We start from the raw sequence: 7,879 nt of genomic DNA, 5'->3' as shown, positions 1-7,879 counted from the left end.
AATGTCTAGGTATAACTCCAATAAACAAAACATATAGTAAACAATGAGTCTAAAGATCTCCTTGAAAAGCATTAATTGTATTGCAAAATCCCATCCTTTTTTCCAGAACACTTTTCAAACCAATAGCAGACCCAAAAAAATCTATCATGAAATATATATATATATATATATATATATATATATATATATGAATGATCTTTTTAACTTTGAGAACAAAATTGGATATAATTCTTTGGATAATTCTGGTTCCATCAACCTATTGACTAACTACCTTTCTCATCATAATCAAATTCTATAATCAGGAACCGGGTGTTGTTGTTGTTTTAAATTGCCTCTTACCTTGGAACCAATCTTCCAATGATTGCAGACAAGATTAAGTACTTTCCCCCATTACCCTTCATTGTCCCTGATTTGTGACCACTTGGCCAACTGATGAGCTTTTCAGCACCCATAGAATTAGCAAATCCCTGTCCCAATCAAAGGAGAAGCCATAACTCTGCAATTTGTTTGATTATCAGCCTGGGTTCTTTATCCCTTGTATAATCGCCATTTCGGTAAACCAAGAATCATAGTTGTGACTGAAGAATGCTACTGACTAACTGGTGAAGTTTGTGACTTTCTTCAGCTGCTATTCAGAAACTCTTCATTCAGTACAAAATCATCCTTCCAATTTCATATGTGTTTAGAAGGGAATCAGTCATGCCTAGAGCCTTCAGCCATATACTACAGTCATAAACTCACTAGTCATACATGCCATTGAATCATCTGTTGTGGACTCTTCAGCATAAATACCATATGGAGGACTATTCCATGAAATGCAACTGAGTTGTAACAGCTTTAAAACCATTTTATAACATTTGATTCAATTACTTTTGAGGAGGAAAGAATAAGCAACTAAACGTCTCAAGCACTGAGGAGTCAGGCTGTGTGAGGATTGTGATTCATTTCCCCAATTTTTTCATAAATGTGAAAAAAATGGCAAATCTGAAAACAGAGGGGAGCTGGGGAGCAAAACTAGGTGATTCATCCATTCTGGCAGAAGATTTGTACTACCTCATCCGTAAAAGTCTGGCTGTGAATTTCTTGTGTATTGTTGAACATTATTTGTATTCTTCATGGTGTTGAATCAGCGTAATTCTACATATTATTTTTCTAGCAAATTGCTCCTTGTTAACAGTGAGCTACATGGAAGGCAAGTTAAAAATAGTCTTTTGTCCTAGGAGTAGCTGCAAACAAAGAATTTGCCTGGTGCAGACAAATATTTTTTTCATGACAGGAGCAACTTGAGAAACTGTAAGTCACTTCTGGTGTGAGGGAATTGGCCGTCTGCAAGGATGTTGCCCAGAGGATGTTGCCCGAATGTTTTAATGTTTTTACCATCCTTGTGAGAGGCTTCTCTCATGTCCCTGCATGGGTAGCTGGAGCTGACAGAGGGAGCTCATCCACACTCTCCCTGGATTCGAACCCATGATCTTCAGTCCTGCTGGTACAAAAGTTTAACCCATTGCGTCAACAGGGGCTCCACAGACAAATGATATTCAATTTGGATAGACTTTGATGAGAACTTTGAAAATTCACATTTTTCATAAGTGAGTCAAAATATGCATTAATAAATCATGTAGAAAAAATGAAACTGATGAATTCATTAAGCTGAGGCTTAATCCAGACAAGACAGAGGTTCTTCTGGTCAGTTGTGAGGCCGATCGAGATATAGGGTGGCAACCTGTTCTCAACGGGGTTACACTATCCCTGAGGACACAGGTCCGCAGTCTGGGGATCCTCCTGGATTCAGCACTGATGTTTGAGGCTCAGGTGTTGGTGATGGCTGAGAGGGCATTTGTGCTCCAGCTGTGACCATACCTTGAAAAGCCTGACTTGGCCACCTTACTTACATCTAGATTGGACTCCTGTAATGCACTCTACATGGGGATGCCTTTGAAGATGGCATGAAAACTGCAATTAATGCAAAAGTCAGCTTCCAGATTACTAACTGGTCCAATTATAGGGAGCATACAATGCCCTTATTAAAACAGCTCCACTGGCTGTTGATAAGTTTCTGGACTCAATTCAAAGTGCAGGTGCAATTCACCTATAAAGCTCCAGCCTATCTTCCAGACTACATCTCTTTCTAAGAACCAGCACAGGCTTTGTGATCTGCCAGGGAGGCCCTTCTCTCGGTCCCACCTCCGTCTCAAACATGATTGGTGGGGATGAGAGAGAGGGCCTTTTTGGTGGTGGCTCCCCAGCTTTGGGATGCCATCCCCAGGAAAATTAGATCAGCCTCCACTCTCCAAGAGTTTTTGAACCAATTTGGAGACTTGGCTCTTCAAACAGGCCTTTGACCTTGATAGGAATCCTTACTGATTATATTGGAGGACTAATGGTTATCTCACCTTGCACTTTATAGACTGATACTCATTGCAATTTGTTTATATCTGCAGCTATTGTTGCATTTATTGATTTTAACTAATGGGATTTCATGATTTCATGTGGTTTGTTATTGTTATTGTGATATTGGTCATGCACTTATTGTATTTTATGTGTTTGCACCTTGAGTGCTTTTGTGAGCTGCCCTGAGTCCCTCAGGGGAGATGGTGGCAAGGTAGAAATAATAATAATAATAATAATAATAATAATAATAATAATAATAGAAACCATTATTAAATTTAGGTTTTTCCCCCCACATAGTATTATTATTATTCCTAGTAACCGTTAAAATCATTGAAAAGTAAAAGACCACAAGGGCCATCTAGTCCAACCTCTCACCTTGCAGGAACATGCAATCAAAAAACTCATGACAGATCCATGTTTCCTAGGCAATTAGTGAAGGATTATGGGCAGCTTTTTTCTTGCCATAATCAAAATACAGTATAATGAAGTCCTAAAGATTATCAAAACTGGGGGCTATAATACCATATAGCATTCTGTTCCCGAACGTATGGATCATAAATCTAAGGATGCAGCACAGACCTCAATTTGCTGTATGTAAGACAAAAATGATAACCTCATTAAAGTGTCAGCAGAACAATAATTTGAGGCAATGCAGTGAGTGAGCCAAATCACCATCTTCATGAAAAAGGCAATCACTCACCAGCCCAGAGTATTAATAAATCAGACTTAGAATGTTTGTTAGTTTTAATATGCATAATCATGTCAAGCTTAATCTTAAAAGCCAGCCTGTGACAGGGCGCTCTCTGATATGTTGCTGACTGACATGAAGGACATGATGGCACCTTTTCCCAGACCAGGTGCTAAACGTTGCCAGAGTAATAATCAGTTCATACATCGTCCATTATTCCTGAAGGCAGAAGGCACAGGGAGAGATTCATATCAGACTTTCCAACTCCATGCTCTTGCTTCCCAGCATTTGTCGCCTTACTCATCATAATGGAAGGTTGGTTTTTATATTATTTCCTTTATTAAAATACTAGCTTAGGTATCCAACATTGTCTGAGTTAGGGACTCTGGAACATTATATAAATAAAAATGTAATGTTTATTTATTTATTTATTTACAGCTTTTATATTCCGCCCTTCTCACCCCGCAGGTGACTCAGGGCGGATTACAGTGTACACATATATGGCAAACATTCAATGCCAATTTTTGACATACAAACATATACAGAAATATACATAGGCTGTTTAACTTTTTCTGGCCGCCAGGGGAGCTGTCGCTTTCATCGTCCATCTGCGACGTTGATGAAGCACTTCCGCATTCTTCCCCGCTGGAATGCGTTGCTGGAGTCTTCTTTGTGGCCTCATAAATCAGTTAATTTAGCCTCCCCACACTTTAAGGTGGTACCTTATTTTCCTACTTGACAGATGCAACTGTCTTTCGGGTTGCAAAGGTCGACAACAGGCTACACACAATTAGTTGGAAACCCACTCCAACCCAGGCTGGCTTCGGTCAGAGTGATCTTAATGCAGCCGACACTCAGCCAGCTGCGCCACAATCCCGGTGTTCATTTGTGGGATCAACATAAGTCAAAAACCACTGGATGAATTGACACCAAATTTGGACACAATACACCTATTAGGCCAACGCGTGACCATCACTCATAAAACACCGAAAAACATTCCAGAAGAGACTTAAAAAGCCAAAAAAAAGCAAATGACACTACAGTGCATGTGCAAAAACAACTCCCCCTGGCAAACAAAACACACAATAGCATAGCCACAATCTCTTCCGGACTAAAGCTCCTAGTATCCCCTAGAACAGGCCCTTTAGGAGAAGAGGAGGATCCAAATGCACTGCTTCCAATCTGTAAGCTTTCTTCTCCTTGGATTTCTTTGAGAGCATCCCAATCCCTGTACATTTCCAATTTCCTATTCCTGGACTGCAACTCCCAGCAATCCTCCAGATAGATAAGATAGATAGATCAGATAGAGATAGGTAGTAGGTAGATAAATTGATCAGGAGGACTGCTGGGAGTTTTTTTTCTCTCTTTGTATCTCAGACTGATGAGGAGATATTGGAAAAATAGATATTTATTTATGTAAAAATTGTATGTACTTTACAAACACTGAACTGTATAGAAAAATCAAGTTCTTTCTGTATAAGAAACCCAAGCTAACAGGCAAGCAAGCTGTGTCCAGGCATAGCAAGAGAGGGGCTGAAGAGGGGGCATGTTATCTATACATTCCAAGAGAGAGATAAGCCACAGAGGCTGGTACAAAAAGCCCAGTGCCTTGCTTCTAGGGAAGGAGCCAATGCCTCTCCCTCATGACAGGTCAAAGTGGGCCCCTTGACTGATGAATGTAAGATGCTTGCTCTTCAGAAAGACAGAGACATGCCTTTTGTATGTTGGAAGATAGAATTTGATGCTAAGGTGACGTAGAGAATGATGTCAACGTATGTAGACGCATGTTCTTTGTTTGCTTGCATTTGGAGACTATAAAAGGGAAGGTCCGCACCTATATCATTGCTCTGGATGCTTTTGGACAGAACCCCTCACCAGAGTCCCAGCTGGAAATAAAGCCGTATTTTTCTTTTCTCCGGAAAGGGTCTCTCTTGATAGTATCTCTCCTATCTATGCTGCAACAAGGCAATAAAAGGCATGGTTCTGTTCATGCTCTGATTGACTGAAATGGACACAACTGGCAAGTGCAATTCTCAAAACACCTCTCTCGTGTTTTGTCTTATTTTTTTTTAAAAAAAATGTTATGGTTAAAACTTAAAATAATTCTAAAAAATCAGTACATTGGTGCATTGTTTTGAAACTTGTCAGGCGTGTAGTTTTAAATGGGATCTAAAACTGAGGTAGGGTTCATGCAGATAGGCCTTAAAATGACTGAGGATTGAGCCTTTAAAATTTGCCATTGTAGCCAATGGGCCGAATCTCTGCCGAATGAATACAGCAACACCCCTCCTGATTTGAGCAACTTCCCGGTAAATAGAATGAGGGGTTAGCTGACAATGGATCCCAAAAGGGCATGCCTTTTGGACAAATTGCACATTTCTACTCATTATTGGCTCTTTCACCTCCTCAGCATCGAAATGACGAAGAAGAGAAGGAACAACGACTGCGCCAAGAAGGGCCATGGGCATGTCCAGCCTATACGTTGTACGAACTGTGCCCGCTGTGTACCCAAGGATAAGGCTATTAAGTAATTTGTCATCCAAAGCATTGTAGAGGCAGCTGCTGTCAGAGACATCTCTGAAGCAAGCGTCTTTGACTCCTATGTGTTGCCCAAGCTCTATGTGAAGCTTCACTATTGCGTGAGCTGTGCCATCCACAGCAAGGTGGTGAGGAACTGCTCCCGTGAGGCTCGGAAGGACCGCACCCCTCCTTCAAGGTTCAGGCCTGCAGGTGCTACACAAAGACCACCCCCCCCCCCCAAAACGATGTAAATAGATTGTTGGAATTGTGTCAAGTTGTTAATACCAACTAAATAAATACATTTTACTCATTATTGATCTGCGGTGCTGAAATGCTACAGTCAGTGTGGCCAATGGTTCCTGGAAATTATAATGAGTGAGCTGCTAGTCTCATAGAAAGTTATGGGTGGCTAAAAAGTAAATAGGAAGAAAAGTTGTCTTTTATGCATATGCTGCCTTTTACATTATAAGAGTTTTTTGAACATAGAAAGACCTTTGGTGTGCCGTTCCTTTATAGAGGAAAGGGGTCTCCAGGCAAGTTACATAAAATGTAATGTAGCTGCAATAAATTAAAGGTCAAGGACATGAAAGTGAGTGACAACCTGAGTGACAGACAAATGCCTTTCGCCTCTTCAAACCACGTATCACCATATTCTACCTCTGGTTCATCAGTAACTACTTGTTCTACCTGTAATTTCCTTCTTCGGTTTGATGGCTCTTTAACTGAAAGCTCTTTAAATGGCGGACCCTAAACCTTTTTCAGCAGCAATGTGCAATGATGGTGGTTGAGTGCCTTCAAGACATTTCCAGCATATTGTGATCCTAAAGCAAATCCATCCTGGGATATTCTTGACTACACTTGTTTGTCCTTGCCTTTCTCTGAAGTGAAGAGAATGTGAATTGTCTAAGGCCACTCAGCAAAGTGAGGACTCCCATCCTGAGTTTCTGGAATCCAATACTCAGATCAAACAATGGCTCTCATTGTAAAATTAGATCAGTGATGAATAGTGGTTTAAATCCAGCTGGAGTATATTCCATGGGGGACTAAAAAGGTCATTCCTTTCAAGGCGTATTCTCTAGTTGGCACTTTTGTACTTAGCCCACTCATTTCTTCAGGCAGGCTTTGTATCTCGAGTATTTACTTCATTTCAACGGCTTCTTGTATAGCTTTGATCTGTCCTCCTGTTTATATTTTGTCCATTTGATATATCTTTTTTTAAGAGCACACTTTGGTCCTCACTTTCAGAATTCTGATTAGAGAACAAGTTATAAATCTCCTAAATAAGCAAATAAATAAATGGCAGGGGAGTAGAAATTGGTATTGTGAATCTCTCCAAGCTCTCAGATTCTATGCATTCACCTGAGGACCTGAAAAGAGCCTGTACTCATATATTATACATACATGTTTTCTCTGTTCAATCAGAAATGAAGGAAAAGGCAAATGACATGTATAAAACTCTAGCACAGAGAAAGAATCAATGTCTAGTTAAAAGCACCAAGGTAATTGCAAATTGTGCAATTACTGCATGCTCTGGGAACCTTCCAAATGTCTTCCAGAGCTCCATGTAAATGGCATGGTCTTCCTGAAGATGGCTACAGAAATAAGCCACATGCTGATGACTGTCCCTTGTTTCCCCCAGTCTTCCCTTAGTCATTGAGTGCCTGGTTGGGGGGAGATGGGGGATGGACACACCAAGGATAACAACAGATAGATTGAACTAAGCATGTAGTTACATCTGGCAGAACTTTACTTTTATAAAGTAAATTTGCTTCCTGATTATACACCAAACTAATATATACCCACAAGTACAACAGTATGCATTGGTCAATCTATATAAATAAAAATGTAATGTTAGTCTGTGGGGTTGACATAACTGGATGAATTGAACCTGATTTGGACACAAGACACCTATCAGGCCAACGAGTGACCATCACTCATAAAAATACTGGAAAACGCAATGGAAGGGACTTAAAAAGCCAAACAATAAAAATACATTACAACACATGCGCATAAACACACATATATACATATACACATATATATACACACACAGAACACATATACACATACTGGACCACAGCAACACATGGCAGGGGACGGCCAGTAATCAGTAAACTGGTATGAAATCTAAACTTATACACAAATTGCAATTATAATATTGATGCTCCGCAGGCATATATCCCATATGCATGGGGGTATTGGAGTAATGATACAAAAGGTTTGCTAGGCTAGACCCTCTTTCACTCAAACTCAGCCCCCCCCCCCCCGAAACTCAGCCCC

At 40.3% G+C, this 7,879-nt stretch overlaps 1 pseudogene; it reads left to right on the top strand.

The window, feature by feature from the left end:
* The first annotated feature begins 5,486 nt into the window (after positions 1-5,486).
* Positions 5,487-5,850, top strand: LOC137097649 (small ribosomal subunit protein eS26 pseudogene; annotated as a pseudogene).
* Positions 5,851-7,879: the final 2,029 nt, after the last annotated feature.

This window comes from Anolis sagrei, chromosome 10 (assembly GCF_037176765.1).
Source record: "Anolis sagrei isolate rAnoSag1 chromosome 10, rAnoSag1.mat, whole genome shotgun sequence".
Classification (NCBI taxonomy): Eukaryota; Metazoa; Chordata; class Lepidosauria; order Squamata; family Dactyloidae; genus Anolis; species Anolis sagrei.
Note: the sequence above shows the minus strand (reverse complement) of the source record. Positions and strands in the feature narration are given on the sequence as shown.